The sequence below is a fragment of the Bubalus kerabau genome, chromosome 3 (genome assembly GCF_029407905.1).
Source record: "Bubalus kerabau isolate K-KA32 ecotype Philippines breed swamp buffalo chromosome 3, PCC_UOA_SB_1v2, whole genome shotgun sequence".
In the NCBI taxonomy this organism is placed as follows: Eukaryota; Metazoa; Chordata; class Mammalia; order Artiodactyla; family Bovidae; genus Bubalus; species Bubalus kerabau.
In genome coordinates this window covers 84,311,290-84,332,020 of record NC_073626.1, presented here as the reverse complement: position 1 = coordinate 84,332,020, position 20,731 = coordinate 84,311,290, and the positions used below count along the sequence as shown (strand labels likewise).

Below are 20,731 nucleotides of genomic sequence, written 5' to 3'. Positions count from 1 at the left end.
CCAGTACAATAAGGGTGTATAATTTCCTTCCCTGGAGAGTTAAAAATTAGAGCCAAACATGCTTGGATCATGGTTTCATGTAATAGTGCTCTTTGATAAAAATAGATATGAATAATGAATACTAAACAGGAAGCTGACTATATGAACAGGAAAGAAAATGCATTCCTCATTTCAAAGAAGTCAGTCACTAGCATTAATAGCAAGCCTTGGGATTAAGCTCATTAAAACACCTGCCTAAAGGAGAAATCTAATTTATTTTTTGTATGTCTTCATGTTGTATGATTAATATAAAGCGTGGAGGTAGATTTTGTGATCTGGACCATGATCTTAGTCTGCATAGAACACTTTTATATAGTTTCCTTATATGAGTATCACAGTTAAGTTCAATTAATGGTATTCCAGATTTGAAGTTTGATTGTGAAGTTGATTGTGCTTTCTTTACCTTTAATCAGGCCACTGAGAGAATGGAGAGAACTGTATATCTGGATAATTGATTTTGTCTGTGAACTCCTCTACCAGGCGCTGAACACTCAGGATGGAATCCTTGTGTTCTTAGGGCCTGTACTTTTTCTGGGTGCATTTTAGGCATTCAGTGTTTACCACTGACTGGCTCCATATCTTTAATTAAGTACAAAGACTTTGAGAGTCATGTCACCTAGAGATCATTTTATACACTGCTCTGTTTGGCTGCCAGTCTCTTGTTTCTCTCCTCAGGAATGCTGAGGCAGATACCCTTTCACGAGGATGAGAGATCCATGTTCTGTTGCCTGTGCCAATAACGAAATTGTTGGAGAGCTGGACGGCAAAGCTGTTGCCATTAGCATCTTTTACATGAGCTACATCAAAAGAACCAGGATGTCTCTCCCTGTCGGTGATCATAGCAACTCTTCCCAAGTTGGCACCTCCACAGGTCGCCAGTGTTAAATTTGATGAAATCAGTAATATTTCCAGTCTTCAAATCAATTTGAATGATGTCATTCACCTTGATGAGGAATTCGGGGTACAGATGGTGTGAGCATTATGGGTCACCAGATGAGGGATTCCTTTTGTGCCCATGAAGATCTGTCTTACTTTCTACAACTGATATTTGGCCTCCTCAGGTGTAATATGATGAAGAGCAAAGCAATCCCTGATGTCATAGATCAGAGGAAAATTCTCTCCAGTCTTGTCAATGCTGATGACATCCATAAAATCAGATGGACCTTGCCATCAATCTTAACGAAATTCTGTATGCAGATCTTCTCTACTTCACCCCTTGTTGGGGCATACTTAAGCCTGTTCCTTAGGAAAATAACTTGGGGGAAACATTCCCTCAGCTTATGGGGACTGGTAGCTGAATAAGGAGCAAGCATACCAGTCAGTGTATCCAGCATGCCATGCTCTGGAGTTGCTACACGTTTCACCACAAGTCATGGCTGCCCTAGGCATGAAAAGATTTCCTCTGTATTTCTAACATTGGTTACTGATATCATCATCCATGCTGTGACCCAAATAAAAAATCCTGGATTCAGGGTTCCCCCTCATTCCCACCTAAGTATCTGCTGACTTACTTCCTTAATATCTTTCCTTTCCATAACTAGGGCTGCTACTGCCTTCATTCATAGCTTTGTAACCTTTTCCTATTGGGTATTTCAACTGTCTCATTTGGTGTCCTTTTTTTCCAGACCCTCTCTCCAATTCATTCTCCTGAATCGTCTAATAACAAAACACAGATGTAGTCAAGCAATTTTTACATCCCCTAGAAGTACAAACTGATTCTTAGTTGAATTCCAAATAAGCCAGCATTACAAATGCACAACCCCATATCAAGATCAAATAAACTTACCATTTTCACAGTAAAGTTTTTAATTTCTTCCACATATACATTAGTCATGCCTCAGACTCTGTATATATTTTAACTCTTCTGCCCAGAATACTCTTCTCCTTTTCCACAGAAGAACTCTTACTCATCCCTTAAGATTCATCTTCCATATCACCTCTTCTATGAAGCCCACTGTGACTGTCTCAAGTAACACAATAGCAGCAGAAACACACTGCATTAAAGTTATACTATCTGGGTTTGGATACTGACTCTGTCAGTCACTTAACTGACAAGTCACTTAACAAGTCACTTAACTAGCCTATTCCTTAGTTTTCTCATCAATGAAATGGAGATGGTAAAAGTAACTTACCTCATAGGCTTGTTGCAATTGTTATAAGAATCAATTTATATGTGTAAAATAAAACACTTCAGTCTTAGTTAAGTACTTGATAACTATTAGCTATTTTTATATAGCTTATTCACTCCTGTCTTTATGTTCTTATACATTTTTCAATTAGAGGATATATCCCATTATGTTGTATCTATTTCTTTATATAAGTCCCTCCCTCTAGATGGAAAACCACTTAGCTTGCTGCCTGTGACTTATTCATCTCTTTAACCTGTCAGAGCACTGAATCAGATTCTGAGCATATAGTAATCAGTGAATGTAAAATGAATATGTGAATGAATGAATGAACTCAGGTAAATAATATGCTAAAACTATTTCTGTGTGTCTCATATAAATCAGGGACTTCCCTGGTGGCTCAGATGGTAAATTGTCTGTCTATAATGTGAGAGACCTGAGTTCAATCCCTGGGTTGGGAAGATTCCCTGGAGAAGGAAATGGTAACCCACTCCAGTACTCTTGCCTTGAAAATCCCATGGACAGAGGAGCTTGGTGCAGGCTACTGTCCATGGGGTTGCAAAGAGTCAGGCACGACTGAGCGACTTCACTTTCTTTCTTCTTTCTTTCATATAAATCAGAGTAGATTCAATCTAGTCAAGTACCTATAGACTTGTGTTAGTGAAATAAAATATAAGAAACTCCTTCCTGTGTCTTGAACCCCAAAGCAGTGTCATAGTTCTTTTGTGTGCATGCTTAGTCACTTGGTCATGTCTGACTTTGAGACCCTATAGACTGTAGCCTGCCAGGCTCCTCTGTCCATGGGATTTCCCAGGCAAGAATACTGGAGTGGGTTGCCATTTCCTTCTGCGGAGGATCTTTCTGACCCAGGGATTGAACCCCCATGTCCTGTGTCTCCTTGTATTGGCAGGCAGATTCTTTACCACTGATAGTTCTTCCAGTTATGGTATAACCTTCCTATTGATATGGAAAAGCCACTGGTCCTATTAAATTATTATTTTTTTCTTTTTCTTTTTTTACCTGCCCAGTTCCATATTTTTGGTCCCATGTTAGACATCTAATTCAGCATAAAAAGAAATCTTTATAATCAAAGTTGATGGTCACTAAGAAATAAATGTATCTTTTGTGTTCTCAGAGAGGATGTTTGCTTCATTTACTCTTTTCTCTGGATAAATGCTGTTTTCTAATGCCTTTGTGCTGATAAAGAAAATGAAGGGTAGGGGGAAACCTGGATACTTTCTTCTCTGGGTCACTTTGCATAAAGACTTCTTTGTAGCCATGTTCAGATGATTTATGTACATATTGTATATGCAGCAGAGCAATTATAGCAATACCTACCATTTAACCTGCATCATTCTGCATGGCTGTTCACTGGCTGCTTAACCTAACATCTGCTACTTTGGTAGTCTAGTATCCAAATAGAATGAAGAATCAGAAAAATATAGCTCTAGTAGACTTGTATATTTTGATAGGTGATGGTGTGTAGTTTCGGGGCGTGTGGAGGGGCATATTTTGTCTTAGTTTCCATTATCCAAAAGTATCTACCTTTTTAATCTTTGTAGAATTAAGACATATTTTTATTTTCCCAAGTTAGGAATCAAATAGCAGAAAGAAACATAAGTAATCTCCTCTATGTACTCTATTTAAGGAAGATCCTGTTGTTTTATAGTCTTTTGTAAGCTCCCAAACACAATGTTAACAAAATTTGATGTAAACCAATTTTCACAATATTTGAAAGTGGACAAACTGAGGCCAATACAAATCAAACTACCCATGAAATTACTAAATCTGTCTAAAAACTCATTAGATGCTGTTTACTGGTCATATATAATTTGTAACTAAATCACAGAACTGTTGAATTTAATGCAATAAATCAGAGAGCTTGGCCTATCCAACCAATTTAAAATTCCTTCTTTCTTTATGATGAATTCCTTTCTCTTCATTCCTCAGTTGCCAGGGTTTCATCATTTCTTCGTATCTCCTCTTCCTCAGACTGCCTGCAGCCTTGCTCGTCTCCTGCCAAAGTTGCTTTCCTTATTCATCACTTTGACCATACCTCCTTTTCTATGCCTTGGTCACTTCCCAGTGTCTCCTATGTTGCAAAAATCTCTGCACTTCAAGCTTCATCACACTCCAAGCAGGGGCACCAGACTTCCTTTTTTCTCCTTTAGCCTCCCAGCACATGCCTAAATCTCCTGCCACCCAAGCTTCCTCAAAGTTCCTCTTTTTATAGTAAAGCTATTGCCCCTGTTTCTGGGTTTTTCCCAAAGTACCATTACTGGGAATTCCCTTTTCTTCTGGCTAGTGAAGCAATCTCTTCTCTGTTCAGATATCCCATTCCTGCAATACAATCGTCTTAAATAACTCAGTCCTCATGGGCTTGGACACGCTCTTTTTTTTTTTTTTTTTGCCTTTTTCTCCACCCTCCCAAATTGTATTTTCTTTTATTAATCCATTAAATGCATCCATTTCACTGAATGTTTGCATGCTATTTCACTTCAGTTGTGTCCAACTCTTTGTAACCCTATAGACTGTAGCCCACCAGGCTCCTCTGTCCATGGGATTCTCCATGCAAGAATAATGGAGTGGGTTGTCATGCCCTCCTTCAGGGGCACTTCCCAACCCAGGAATCGAACCCCTGTCTCTTAAGTCTCCTGCATTGTAGGTGGATTCTTTACCACTAGCACTCCCTGGGAAACATGTATGTGTATATATATATATATATATATGTATTTGTGTGTGTGTATATATATATTATATATATATATATATATCTAATATATATATTAGATTGCCCTTTCTTGTACTTTTATGTTTATTATGTTGTCTCTGTCCTACACATATAAATAGGTTCTAGTTATCAGTATCTGAGTAACTACCACAACACTTAGTGCCTAAAACAGCAACCATTTTATTACATCTTTTGAATTATTTAGGACAAGAATTTGAGAAAAACTCAGCTCAGCAATTCTTGCCCCATAGTAACAACTAGGGTAACTTCACGATACAACTTTGGTGGATAGGTAGATTTGGAGGGTCCATGATGGCTTTACCTATGGGTTAGGCATCAGGAATGGCCAGAATCCTGGGCTCAGTTCAGATCATTTGATCAGAGTGCTACTATCTGGCTTCTTTGTGACAGTCTTACTGTAGTTATTCCTCTCACATGGCAACTCAAGGCTCCTGGAAGACTCAAGAGACTCCAAGAGGCTGGAGTGGAAGCTTTATAGTTTCTTAGGACCTAACCTTGGAATCTCCAAAACATCACTTGTGCAGCCTCTATTGGTTAAGCAAATCATTAAGGCTAACTTAGAATGAAGACAAGGGAAATTAAATTCAACCTCTTGATGAGAAGGATACCACAGGAATATGTAGCTATTACATGTTATATATATAGATATAGACATCTAGATATGATATTTGATAAATGATTTTATGAAACAATATTGAAAAGAAATTATATTCATTGTACCTAAAATACCTGTTAAGTCAATAAAATAGTCAAACTTTAGAAAACATATCTCTGCTGTACTACTCCTCCCATAACTTGCTGAGCAACTTTTATTTTTTAGCTAGATAGATTATAATCTTCTTGGGTATGGTGTATTTTTCATTTTTATATCCCTAGCAACTCTTTCAAGCTTAGTACATAGTAAACTCTCAAATGTTTGTTGAATTGAATTGAGTTAGTCCTGGATTTTGACATTGATGTGGCCAACTTATTGACTTCTTTGAATGTACTATAAAGAAGGGTGAAGGTAACTTGAAAATCCAGCCTTATCAAGGGTACATCTAACATGACATACTGGTATATGCCAGTGTGTGTGTGTGTGTGTATGTACATGCCAATTAATACGGTTCTAGTTAATGCAGGTGATGGTATCTGTTAATCTTCATCTTTCTTCATGCAGTAGAATTTTCAAGGGACCATTCACTTGGCGTGTCTATATCCAAGTAACTGAATGAATTGGATAGCAAACATTCTGGATTACTTCTGACAAGCTTTAGTTACTTTGTAGAAAAGAGGGGGAAACAAAATGATTCTATTATGCCTCTTTGTCATTAGAGAGAAGTCAAGCTAGTAAGAGTCAATAATAAGAATTGACATATCTTTTTTGAATTCACAGCTTTTCATATACAAAGCAAATTAAAATTTTCTTTTAATCTTGGATGGAATTTCCTTCTTTAAGCTGTGATCTTGTGTTTCTCTGGTAATTTCAAATGTAAAGAACTCTTGGCTGATGAACCTGTTATATAAGCAGAGGCATTGCTGTTCATTGTGTGAGAATCAGAAACTCTGCTGCAATTCTCTTGTCATGTCCCTGACCAAGTAACAGAATTTTGATTGCAAGGATGGGTATATTTTGTAATTTGTTTTAATCCTGAGGCAATTTTGAGATTCATTTCAAATTACTTACTAAATTCATTTCTAGTTTATTTTCTGCAGGTATTAGGGAAAAATCACCTCTTATTTCAGAAAGTCCTATCTACTTACTAGAACTGTTTATCTCTGCTACTAGGAAAATGCATTTAAAAATTCTCAACTATTCATTAGAATTTTACATCGTTTCTCCTTACTTTACTAATATTAGTTGACAATGCTTGGTTAAAACTTATTTAGAGAACTGAAGTAGAAAAATATTGCTATTTATTTCCATGATATGTTTTCCAAAGATTTTTCTGCTCCTATTTTGCAGACTTGACAAATAAGGCATAAGATGATAGAATAATTCACCAAGGTCATTTAAGACAATAGTAGACCTGGGAAGCTTATTACTGTTTCATGATCATTTTGTTTTTTTCTAGATCTTTCCAACTCTGTTGTCCATCTTTAAATACCTTTTTCAACATTAATGAATTTAATACATTGTTTACAGACTATAGTCTTTCCATTGGAGATATTATTTTACTGATAATTTGTTTAAACTGCTTTCTATATCTATATCCCTTGTATTTATACAGTTCTTTCTTATTATAAATTATTTCTTTACATACATTCATACAAAATTCATATATATAGATTTTTATTTTTAATTTCACAACCTTTGCCCCTCCCTCTCCCCAAAATTCGAAAGTAACTTAGTTTTCTGCTGATTCTTTTTTTCCATTTGGCGACCATTTTATTTCACTGTTTTTGAAGTGATGCAGTAACAGAAAAATGGCTGCCTTTTGTTTATTTCCTTGTACATTAACATGATGACATCATCAAAGATATTAGCTACAATATGCATATCTTTAAGAACCCAGAATTACACTATAAGTCAGAAACCCTTGTTTTCCTTTTTCTTTTAATGCCCCAAGGTTTTCTAGCTTTAGTGCATCTCTTGTTTGCAGGGGAAAATGAACATGAGCATTTTGGAACAAATACATTAAAATGGTGGCATTTGAAACATATCTGAATATTTTTTCAAGGTTAAGAAAAATCCATGAAAAGACATTTATTTAAGTCATGAAACATTCTAAATCAATGTTAACACTACAAAAAATATTATAAAGAATGATGTTAAATCATCATATTTAGAGACTGGCTATTTAGCCACACATGCCTATTTTGGCTTTAAATTATTTTTTAAAATTTCAGCCAACACAAAAAAATTTTAAGTTATAATTATTTCCAAAAAATAACTTCTCATTAATGAAAAGTTTAAACAGGTATATAGATTTACTATTTTTAGGATTACTATATTACTTACAGGCATTATTAAAATGTTCCATATATCTAACTGTACAGAAAATTTTATTTTCTGATATTTATGTATGGTGTTTCTGACTTTTACTTCTGTGCTCTTTGTTGCACATTGCATGTATTTGTCCTAAGATTTCCATTGAGATTAACAAGAAACAAGCTTTCAATTACCAATTCAATTTAGATTATTAAAGAGATAAGAAGTTTATTTTTTCATCAACTTCCAATTATTAAATAGCTTTTTCATTTGGAAATCCACTATCCATTTTCAAATTTTGACAAATAATTTTAGGTAATTATTTTAAAATATACTTTGGAAAGATAATCTGACTATACCTATGTGTATATATGTACATGTATTAATTCAATATTTACATAGAAGAAAAATTACTATAAATGTTGAGTAGTCAGCTTGAAACTACTTGTTAACACTGAAATCAGATGAGGTAAACCAGATGCTTTATTGAGGTAAGCTGTCTAAAATAAGTTACTGCGATTTTAAGAATTAATATGAACCACATGCCCTTTAGATCTTTAAATTGAAATCTTCATTGTTCTTTTAAGTCAGCTCTTCTAGGAATGTGTCATCTTTTGAGAAGATAAATTAATCATCTACCTCACTTATATACATCAATAAAAGACACCCACTCTCTCATCTACTTTATCAAAAGTAATTAGAACATCTCTATTTTTATTCATATGTCGTATCTATTAGTGACTGAGATTTTCATTGAGGCGATTTTGAGGGAAACAGTGACTTATCCTTTAGAAAACAACCAAGAAAAAGAAACACCAGCAATCTAAAGGTTAAACATACTGTCAAATCATTCAGTTCAGTAAGGTTCTTTAATAACATTTGTACAAAAGTACTTTCAGAAAGCAAAAGGTGGGAAACAGCTTTTTCCTTAGTTCCCCTTCCTTAAATTATTTTCCAGCCTCCTATTAAAATGAAATCTAGTGAACTTCTTTTGAATTCCTGCTCAAATGTTTTCTATAATAATAATAAAAAAAATCTTGTGAAGGGATTTCCATAAGTTGTGCTGCATTAATGACTTAGAGCAGCTCCCTAATCTGTTATTCCTTCCTCCTAGCAGACCTCAGCTGATAAAAATATCCATAGACACAGTGAAGTCAGTGGCATGCCTGGCTTTCTCAGACAAAACTCCCATGTGATCACATATAGGCAGCCTCAGTGAGGCTGATGCCGTGCAGCAAGCAGTAGGTAATGAGTCTTTGTGCAGAGTGAAGCTCTTGTCGCTGAACAATAAAGCATACGGTACCAGCAATAAAACACAGGGCTGGCAAATTTCAGAAGATTCCGCTGAACCAGGAAGAACAGTGCCTTCGGTGATGCTGACACACATTAGAAAATGTTAATCAATTTATTTTGGATTCTAATGAAAAAAGAGTGCAAGGACTAAGACTACAGCTATTTGAACAGGTCAGTGATTTCATAAATTACTCCAACACTTCCTTGTGTTTGATTGGATTTAAATTAGGATGGGCTGATGTGCATTTTGCCTTAAAAACTTTGCAAGATATTTACAGTGTGTAATATGAAGGATGCACTTGAATTGACCCAACTCAATTAAATGGCTGATGTAGTCAGATGTGATAGAGAAATGTTTATATGATTATAGTAAACTGAAAAGTTATTTATCCTATTTAAAAATTTATGGGTTAAAAAATCATTCAGTAATTTCTAACCTTCTATAATGCAGAAATAACATATGGCAGAATACTAACAAATAGCTCAAATAAAAATCTTCACATTTATTTTTCCAGGATTAAAAAATTCTGTACTGCAATAGTTTGTGTCTTATGAATTGGATGATATAGCATTCAAAATTTATTGGTATCTTTTAGTGCACTACAAGAGATTTAACATATTTAATTATTTAAATAACAAATTTTAAAACCAAGAAAATTTTGAAATGTTAATAATGCTATCTCCCAGAACAATGCATTTTATATTTAAGTATAAAATAGCATATATCTATATTAATCTGTTGTGTGCCTTTTATTTTTCATGTTATATTTCTTTATTGTATTAAACCTTTTATTTCATAAATATTATTCACTCATTAAAGGAGAAAATAAATTAGCTTAATTTTAAAAAGAAGAATGGATTAATTATGTGATGATGCATACTTCCATTGACTCACCATTTAGAAAAGAATACGTGCCTTCATGGGTATTTATAAAAATACGTATACATGACCTTCTGTACCTAGAAAATAATCACTTCTTAGGTTTATGAGCAAGAGAGTTTGTGTTTTAAATAGAGAGACTGCTGTGTGTAGGAAGACAAGGGAAGAAATAACTCTAGCAAATAATAGCACAACACTGAACATCTCTGCCAAAGAGAGACAAGCATTACTGCTGCATGAATCTTTAGATCAAAACACATAGTTTAACTTTGCTCTACATTTTTACTGCTGTGTTGTTTTAAAGGCATTGTGGGACCTAAATTCTTTACAATTAATTTCTCGGACATCATTAAGGATGATCTTAAGGCACTAGGGCGCATTTAACATTTTATAGAATTACCACAGTGACTTCATGTACTCAATGCCTGTAAGATGCTGTTTAAACCACAACAAAAAGAAATATCCTATGTTCCTGATTATGCGTGCACTGTGCCTTCCAAGGGGGGAAAAATAGCTATGTTTCAAAAACAAGAGGAGTTAATGAAAATTTTAAATTGGCCTTCCACATGTATTTAAATGAAGTATTTGACTATTTGGGTTTCCTTGGTTACCATAGTCGCTGCTGACAGCTTCTTTTTGGTGGGGAAGGGGAAAGCAGGACTCTAAAACAAAGAGTTAAAAACACTTATACATTAATAGACAAGGGGGGCTGGGGGTGGGGCTGTGATGCGGGCAGCCCGGCGCAGTCGGTGCCCACCCCCTATCGCGGATTCCAGTTCTCGGGTGATTCAGGTATTCTGGCAGAACTGCAGTTCCACAATTCCTTACCCAGCATTCCGTTTCAGCTGCTGGAGGGCTGCCCGAGCCTTATGCAAATGAGACCAGCTCCGAGGCTTTGACTGCAGAAGCGAGAGGAGGGGGGGGCAGAAGGGAGTTCAAAGGTCACAGGGCTGGTGGAAAGCTGGATCAGTTGCCCGAAAAAAATGCACTGGGCTCCTCTGCAGCAGTGTTTTGCAGCAGTTACATGAAGTGTGCTTTATGTCTCAGAGTGAAGATCTTACAGCGTGTGTGCCGTAGTCGTTTAAAGTGCACGCAGGTACGGTGACAGATTTCGTGATGCGCCTGATTTTATTTCTATAAAAGACACCGATGAGGATTGACTATTTTAATTTATTGTAGAAATCGGCAGGGTGTTCTCGATTTTCAGCTTCCCTTAACTAGTTTATTAAATCTTCTTAATGTTGTCTCAATTTGAAACGTGGGTGTTTTGTTCCAATGGAATAATATCATGAGAGAAAAAAATTGGATTGAGGATTCTAAATAATTCCATTTTGGAGAAAGTTTTTGATTGCAGGGAGGTATCTGGGTTGAAACATCTAGTTGAATGTCAAGACTTTAAAGTTTTAGAGGATTTTCACATTTTTAAGAATTCTGTTTTAAATAAGAACCTAAGATTCTTGTGAGATATCTGGAACTAAATAATGGAGTTCTTTTGTTCATAACCCACATGATACCATAAGGACAGTTTCAATAAGTTATATTTTCATTTCCTTTTAAGAGAGGGTTCATTTTGGAGAGTCTTCATTCTGTATTTCATTACTAAACATGTTATCAAAGAAATAATTTCTTATTTGGGGGTTGCATCCTTTAAATACTTTAATTTTCATAATTGTTATTAATTTTCTTTGGAACTTTTTAGATAATGCTATTTTGAACTCAACATGTTCAGCTTCCTATGACTTTTCCTTTCAGTTAAGTCTGGATTGTGAAGTGAACCTCATAAATGTCACAGGCAGGGAAAAAGTCTTTTTCCATGGACTAAATTTCACACTTTCGTAAAATGTGTGATTACATCATAGTAAAGTCTGATCTGAACCAAACAAATGTGTCCTCACTTTTATTGTTCATATTGCTTTTTAATTTAAAAAGCATATTTTTAAATAAACTTAATTAAAGCAGCATGATCAGACTATCTATGTCATTAAAATTTTCAAATATATCAATTCAGCAGTTACAATGCTGATGGGTGAAAATGTTACTGTAATTTGCATCAGATATTTATATGTTTACATTATAGTTATATGTGTATGAAAATAAGTTGGAAAGATGAGGCAAAATAATGTTTTGTTGTGAAATTGCTTTATGCTTTCATATTTGCCTAAGATATTTTGAGTGAGTTTTATGAACCTTACCTACAAAGAGCTAGCACATGTTTAGATAATTACTTTCTTTTGCATTAAAAAGGGGGGGTATTAATTTTATTATAATGATTATCAAGATTTGGTAGTTTGGCACTAATATCTGTTATTTTAAAATGGGGTACGGGGAGCATGGAGGGCAGACCAAAACAAGAGAATGGCCATTTAAAACAGTGAAGGACAAGTATTTTAAATATTTATGAAATCACTTCATAGTAATCATTTAGGGCCAGATTCTCATCCTTTATCTCTCTGTGGGGACATTCTGACATTTATCTAGGATCCTGAGATTAAATTAAGAAAAGATGCTCATATTTTGTATGAGTTTTGTAAAAGCAAATAAACTGCCATTTTCTTCTAAACTCTCATTTGTAACTTTCAGTAATGACTGCAGCTTAAGAGGGTACATTTTAAGTCAATTGCTCCTTTTTATGTTGAATGGAAAATGCTGTCCTTTGGTCCAAAGAATATATTTGGTTACTTTTGTTTTATATATAGGTATATAATTGTTTTGAAATACATATTTACATATATTTTATATATTTATATGTTATATATAATATATATGATATATATATATATTATCTATGTATGCATACATACTACATGCATACATGTATTTCAAACATCCAAATAAAGTCTTTCTTACAGTCAACTATATTTTATCCAACAATTTTGAAAAGCAAACCTCTTTACTTTTAGCTCAGGTCATGCCCAGAGTTTGTACCTACCAACCCTCTACATGTGTTACAGGCAGGGCACAGGGAAGAGGAAAGAACTAGGTTTAAAGTTCATTTAGCCTGTCCAGTACTATTAACTTTGTAAATGCAACTACTACTACCCGTTAGCACATTCTGAATATAGAAATAAAAACAGTGCGGGCAAAGAAGGAGCGCCTGTGAAGATTCTTGTAGAAAATGTGGTAATAGACAAATGTGAAATAAAGAGAATTGTTGTGCTTTCGTGAGCCACGAGAGAGCTATATATGTCCTGCAGCAAATTTATGGCTTTGAATATCCTGGAGAATTTATGTCTCTATGCAAATTCACTCAAAACTTTGAAGTCTTTTTTGCATTTGCTTGAACCATACAGCTTCCATACAAATCTCAGCAGCAGGTACCTAGTAAGTTCATGGTCTGGATACTTAAATGCATTTCTATAAATGCAAATGAAATTAAATTTAGAAAGTTAGTAAATAGAGTAATGTAAAAACAAATCATTGAAGGACATATACTTAGTGTACTTTAAGAGGTGGTATTATATCAGACTTCAAAGAAATCTTTAAGGATTTTTCAAAAATTAATTTCCTGCTTTCTGATTACCAATCTGTCTTTGTCATCATTTGAAACTAGAGACCATATTGTAAGCTTGGAAAAGATTTTAGGGCAAACATGTCGTACTCAGTCTAGCAGGATGGAACATAATCTAAAATCTACAAATAACTGTTGTCGTCTCAAAATTGTGTGTGTAGGTTTTAGGTTGTATTATCAATATATGTGTCCTCCTGAACTTCTGGTGCCTATGAAAAAGAAAGAAGAATAAAATTACAACATATAGATGGAACATGTTCAAAATAATTGAGTATTCAAAACAATCACATTTTTTCATCTTAACCTGGCATTTCTTAGGAAACAAAGCAAATGATTGCATTTTTATTGCCTATTCTAAAATGTAAATAGACTTGTATTAATTTTGTTGAAGAGTATAAGGATAATAAAATTGTAAGATGGTTTTAAAGGTCTTATTTTTATTCCATATTATTAGACAGATGGCAACATTATAGTAATACTTTGTCTAGGACAGTTGGAAAGTAATCTACTAAATTAACCAATTTTCCAAATATGTAAAGTTTATAACTTAAATGGCCAGTTTTTCTTTAATGGTTATTGGTTTCATGGAAGTAAGATATGATACATATCATTCTGCTTTGTTGAGCAAAGTGAAAATCAGTTTAGGTCCTTCTTTATGGCATAAGAATCATTATTTCCACCATTACACTGACTTATAGCAAATGATAACACTGTTCCTCAACTGTGTACCCCAATACTAAATAGTGTTAGTTGCTCAGTCATGTCCAACTCTTTGCAACCCCACAGACTGTAGCCCACCAGGTTCCTCTGTCCATGGGATTCTTCAGGCAAGAATACTGGAGTGGGTTGCCATTCCCTTCTCCAGAGGATCTTCCCAACACAGGGATTGCACCCGGGTCTCCTGCATTGTAGGCACATTCTTTACCATCTGAGCTACAGGAAAGTCTAGTACTAAATAGTGTTGCTATTATACACTTTTTAGCATATAGCTTTATATACTTTCTATATACTTTATGTGCCTTTTATATTTTACTCTTTCTTTTCTCCTGTTAATATTTATTATTTTAGTAATTAATAATTACTCCTTATCTGACAGTAATTAAAAATGAAGTATATGTACTTTATTTCACATTAAATTCTATATAGCTTAGACTTTGGTGGGCAAAGTGGGGAGAGGTGAACATCCCTCTATACTACCCCATGTGCTGACCTTCTGACACATGCAGGTATGTAGTATACTGAGCATAGAAACATAGAATTTGTCTTCGTTTTTCTTACATTTAGGATATTTAAAATCATGTTGGAACTCCAGATAAATGAGAAATTGATTTTTGTTGCTACAATGAGAATCTGTCATACTAAACACCAACAGGGATTTGAAATTACCTTTTCTAATAGGGAAATGAGGAATTTCTAACAGGTATACCAAAGAAAACACACAGACCAATTATCTTGGTGGCATTTGACTAAACACTGGTGCATATATCTATTCTTACCAATTTCAGGAGTTGTGGTCTATTTCATTCTTAAATCCTGGGACTTTTAGGTACACCACCTTCTACCACCATGCTAATTATTACTCAGGCAATCTCTCATCTCCATGTAAGCTTATGAATGCACATATTAATTTAGAAATGCATTATTTAGTCATTTGTGTGTGTGCATGCATGTATACATGTATGTACAACTAATATTCCCCCCAATCATATACAAGAAAAGTAAGACAACAGAACCATCAATCCCTATGTCTTCAAAATTCACTAGTACAGTGTATATGTTAAGATACATACAGTGGTTAATATCATACCCGTTAATAGATGGTCTCTTACATTCCGAAGAAATGTTGCTTCTCATTCTGTAAGAATTAGAATAGTCCAAAGTACTGGGGAAAAGTTCTATACTGGGGAAAAGTTCTATATCATGGTCTTCTTTTGCCCACTAGCATTTAAAAATGCCTGAGAACTACTTTAACAAGCCTGGGTAATTTCTCTAATACAACAAAACATTGTAAATCTAGGGGAATTCATGAACAACTGAAAAATCAGGAAAATATTGTATATTGTTTTCTTGATAAGTAAGTGCTTTTATTATGTAGTTTTAAAGAGTGTGAGTTCACACTATATTGTGGAGCGTGAAAAGACTGAATAGCATGGTGTTTGGGAGTTTACCTTTAAGTTCCAACCCTGGCATCACTTCTAAAGCATGGTCTGCCATTTACAATCCATGTGGTCCTGGACAGAGTACTTGAAAACTGTAAGCCTCATCTTCATTTGCAAAGTGGAGATAATTGTATCCACATCAAAGAGATTTTATGAAAACAAAATGGCATGATAAATGCCTGGCATAGAATATGAGCATTATAAGTGGTAACTATAGAAATAGCATATTAAAAAGCAGAGACATTACTTTGCCAACAAAGGTCCGTCTAGTCAAGGCTGTGGTTTTTCCAGTGGTCATATATGGATGTGAGAGTTGGACTGTGAAGAAAGCTGAGTGCCGAAGAATTGATACTTTTGAACTGTGGTGTTGGAGAAGACTCTTGAGAGCCCCTTGGACTGCAAGGAGGTCCAACCAGTCCATCCTAAAGAAGATCAGTCCTGGGTATTCATTGGAAGGACTGATGCTGAAGCTGAAACTCCACTACTTTGGCCACCTCATGCAAAGAGTTGGCTCATTGGAAAAGACCCTGATGCTGGGAGGGATTGGGGGCAGGAGGAGAAGGGGACGACAGAGGATGAGATGGTTGGATGGCATCACCGACTCAATTGACAGGGAGGCCTGGAGTGCTGCGATTCATGGCGTCTCAAAGAGTCGGACACGACTGAGCGACTGAACTGAACTGAACTGATAGTAATAAATTAGTAATATTTTTCAGCCTACAGGAGTTGGTTCTCTGGTCCTCATATGACAAGTTCAGCTTAAGTCTATAGTTACAACACTCTTGATAAGATTTCAATGGATGAGAAAAAGACATGTTTTCCAAAGATAGAAACCCACTAGGAGTTTCTTAGAGGTCATACCTAGGAAGTACTGAGCAGTTGATACCTTATATTCAGATGGGACAAGTAGAGGTGGCAGCCACCATAGTTATCAAATTCAAAATATGTGGTTTCATAGTCCTACCAACTGGAAGTATAATAGCCACAGAATCCTCACATATGTGGTAATATATGTTTATTTTTTTAATTCTCTTGTTTTATATCCTTTGTTACTTTAAAATTTTTCATTTTTAAGGCTTTGCTCTACTATTTTTTTCTTTTCCATGTTGACTTTGTACAATTAAGGCATTAGTTGTTCATTTTCCACCCAAAGTTCCTGGTTTATCCATAGACTATGTGTTGCAGGAATGGGGACTTCTTTCAGGGCCTGAAACTGGGCTCTTGTCTAACACTTGGAAATGAATTGTCCAAGGAGACACATGTGCTGACAAAGCAAGAGATTTTATTGGGAAAGGGCACCCGGGCAGAGAGCAGTAGGGTAAGGGAACCAAGGAGAACAGCTCTGCCACATGTCTCGCAGTCTCGGGTTTTATGGTAATGGGATTCCTTTCCGGGTTGTCTTTAGCCAGTCATTCTGATTCAGAGTCCTTCCTGGTGGTACACGCCTTGCTCAGCCAAAATGGATGCCAGAGAGAAGGATTCTGGGAGGAGGTCGGATACGTGGTGTTTCCTTTTGACCTTTCCCGAACTCCTCCAGTTGGTGGTGGCTTATTAGTTCCGTGTTCCTTACCAGGACCTCCTCTCGTAAAACAACTCATGCAAATGGTTACTATGGTGTCTGGCCAGGGTGGGCTGTTTCCGTCAGTGTCCTTCCCCTAACATATGCACCTTTCAATTATAGAGGGAGCATGGCTCATGTTCTGTGCCCAAGAAACATTTGCTGATCCAATGCTGTTGTAGAGCAGGATTCCAGTTCTGCCTCATGACTTAAAAGCGCTAATTTGTTCAAATCACAAAAAAAATATTCATGGACTCACTGCTGTTTTAAACTTCCTCTGTATCAGAATGAAGTCTAGAAATACTGCATCAATTGATTTAGCCACAAGGGTTTTCAAAAGAAATCTAGAAGAAACTTACAAATTATTTTAACAGTAGCATACCTAGAAGTGCTCTGTGATGACTATACATGAATACCAAGTGTTGGATAAATTGGTGGTGGGAGGTGGGGGATATCATGATTCTGCTTTTGTGAAACTAGTTTGAATGATGAAACTTTTCTCAATAGTGGGTTTCCAAGTTTTAAGATTGTTTGAGCTCTGTGTGATTTATTTCTATTGTGAAATGATTTTAATTTATGCCAGGAGAACCTTCTCTGAGACTTGAAAATTCAGGTATTTAATCTTACTCTCTAAATTATTTTTACTAATTGCTGCTTCATGCAATGTCAGCTGCAGGTTGAATAACTATTTACTATCTGCCTTCGATAGTAAGAAAAATCTATATCTTGCCTCAGGTAGTGATCATTTTAAAGAACATGTAAAGTGCTTTTTCTACTTATTCTAATTTTTCAAATCTTCTTAATTTTTTTTTTTTTTTGCACGGTATCTTTGGCAGGATCCCAGTGCTTAGATGGGTATGGTCCTGAAGTTTGATCATATTTATTATGATGTCCACTTTAGGGTACTTTACAAGGAAGTGTTTTTAAAAGATCTTTCACTTCAGTCTATTCCCATGATTCTTCTGAAGGAAAAGGATGTCATATCTCTCAAATATCTTTTGATCTATGCTGACTACTCTACTATTTAGTCAGAACATTTCTAAATGACTGAAGAGAAACTTCTTAAGTGCTCAGGAGAAAAAAATGTTAACTTCCAGTGCTGCAGTAATAGTTCTAAATTCTTTCACATTTGTGTGGTCCTTTGTTTCCCCCTAATGTGGGAAGCCTTGCCAGTCATCCAAGAAATTAGACTAAGTCTTAACAGAAGCATATAAAATAAATTTTTCATTGGTACTTTTGTCATTGGGGTAGGAAAAATAGGCTTACAACAGGCACTTGATCAGTTTTCAACAGTTTTAAAAGCCTTATCATGTTCCTGGTTGGGTCTCTCTGCTCTTGCTAACTGAAAGTGCATCCTGAAAGTTAACTTTAGGGAACAACTTTGGCTTTCTGTCCACATGTATTCTATTATTTGGTGTTGCCAAATAACAACTAATGAACGATGTTTTTAGGGTTACGAAGCATTGAAAACCAAGTTCTGGCTGTCTTATATGGACACTAATCCCAATGACAGGTAGTGTGGAAAGCTTATTGGGGTTCTATAGAACCCGTTTAGCATTAGTAAGTGGAGTAGCCTTCCATTCCTTTGCCAGTAGGGCATGCATCAGTTTAGACACTGCAGTTTGCACACAATGAGGCAGGACAGTACTGAGTTAGAGGCGTCCACCTTTGTGGAGGCCAGGCTTTTATCATTTACTCCTTGGTTGTGGGGACTGTACTGCATCAGAGCCTGTTCTTACTAGGTATGCCCTGCCCCTTATTTTTATAGAAGTGGAAACTGAGACCCAGAGGAGGTAATCCTCTTACCTAAAATTAGGCCACTTGTTAGTAGCTGATCCAGGATTAGGTTCCAAATTGATGACCATTCATTTACTGAACAGGCACTGGAATACATATTCAGTCCAGGAAGAACCTTACAGTCAAGTATGTGAAACAGTCAGGTGAACTAGTCATTCTGATGCAGTATAGTAAATACTGCTCAGTGCATCAACCAGGTGCTGTGCTGTGAATTTAGGGAGGTCATTAGGCCCAGTGTGATGCTGGTCAGGAAATATTTTTCAGAGAAAGTCTGGCTCAGGTCTCCTGGACCAATGACCTAGATCTCTGAAACCACAGTTTCCTTTGCTAAAACTACCCTGCAGGTTTTGGGAAAAGATTACAGAGGATAGGTGCAAAGTGTCTGGCCCATAATAGATATTCATCAAATGGTGACTGGCATTATTATAAAAGGAATGAGGCAGTCTAAACTACATCTTAGGAAAGACAGACACTGTTTAGAAAGGAACCCTTGAAATCAGTAAGGAATGTCCACAGGAGATGTAGTTCACTCTTTGGCACCTATGGCAGAAGAAGCTAGGGGAGAAAGAACCTTGCCTTAGGAGAGGGATGACCCTAGTGTAAAAGGAACAGGAGGCAACAGATGCTCAGACTTCTAGAATACTTTAAACTAATGTGTTCACAATCAATTATTCTTTCAAGTTCTGGATGTCCACCAAAGCTGAGGAAATGGCGTTAAGTCACTAGAGCAGAAGTTTTTAACCAGGAAATCCATGGATAAATGGCATATGCACGTGTGCACTTGTTTCAGGGGCAAGCATTCATTTCTTTAATTAAATTCTCAAACTGCAAATCATCAAGCTACAGAATTGTCGAAATTCAAAATATATAAAGTAACTCAGACCTTTAACTCAAGGTCACAGGTAACTCTGGCATAAGGAATTCATACATAATTGGGGAACCCTCCAATTGTTTCTCCAACAAAAATATTCATTAGACAAGAGCACTCCCAGCATTTTTGGCTTAAGCAGACACCTGGACAAGAGAAATGTATTTGGCTAACTTGCACTCCTTGAATTGGCAAACCACCAGTATCATTTTTCACATTGGTGGTGCCCCATGGAAACACCTTGCAGGATTTTACCTTGTGAATTCATTGCCAAATCCCTATCTTCTTGGCAGCAGCTATGTTAATTTCTTGCCAAATGGGTTAAGGCAGAAATGGCCTAGTATGGTGGAAGAGGATATCCCCCCTTTTTAAAACGAAATGCATAAGCATTCTGAGACCGTTTGGCATGGTGTGGTCAAGGCATCAAAGTCTGATGCCAATTTCTTAAGATAATAATTATCTTATTTAGTAGCAACTTCAGCCAATAGTCAGTATTTGATTCATGTAACAGTGTAAGGGCAGTAGCAGTGTGAATGTCAGGGCAGAACAAAGATTACTCAAATTCATGGTATAAAAAACTGAGGATGAAAAAGATTTTGATTTAAACTAACTCATTTAAAATTGTATCTTGATGGGCTTTCTGGTGGCTCAGTGGTAAAGAATCCACCTGCAATGTTGGAGACCCAGGTTTGATCCCTGGGTTGGAAAGATACCCTAGAGGAGGGCATGGCAACCCACTCCAGGATTCTTGCCTGGAGAATCCCGTGGACAGAAGAGCCTGGTGGGCTATAGTCCATGGGGTCACAAACAGTCAGACACGACTGAGTGACTAAGCACGCA

The 20,731-nt window shown here is 36.0% G+C and overlaps 1 protein-coding gene and 1 pseudogene across 2 annotated transcripts in view; one reads left to right on the top strand and one right to left on the bottom strand.

Moving 5' to 3' along the window:
- Positions 1-667: 667 nt before the first annotated feature.
- Positions 668-1,397, bottom strand: LOC129647278 (40S ribosomal protein S4, X isoform-like; annotated as a pseudogene).
- Positions 1,398-8,965: 7,568 nt separating this feature from the next.
- Positions 8,966-20,731, top strand: part of CSRNP3 (cysteine and serine rich nuclear protein 3) — a 105,037-nt gene continuing 93,271 nt past the window's right edge. Inside the window, exon 1 of one of the 2 annotated variants that reach the window (XM_055572388.1) lies at positions 8,966-9,292. The gene's annotated coding sequence lies outside the window, so the exon portion shown is untranslated. Of the gene's footprint in view, positions 9,293-10,927; positions 11,098-20,731 lie in introns of those variants that run through there. The other variant, XM_055572386.1, reaches the window with a different exon arrangement.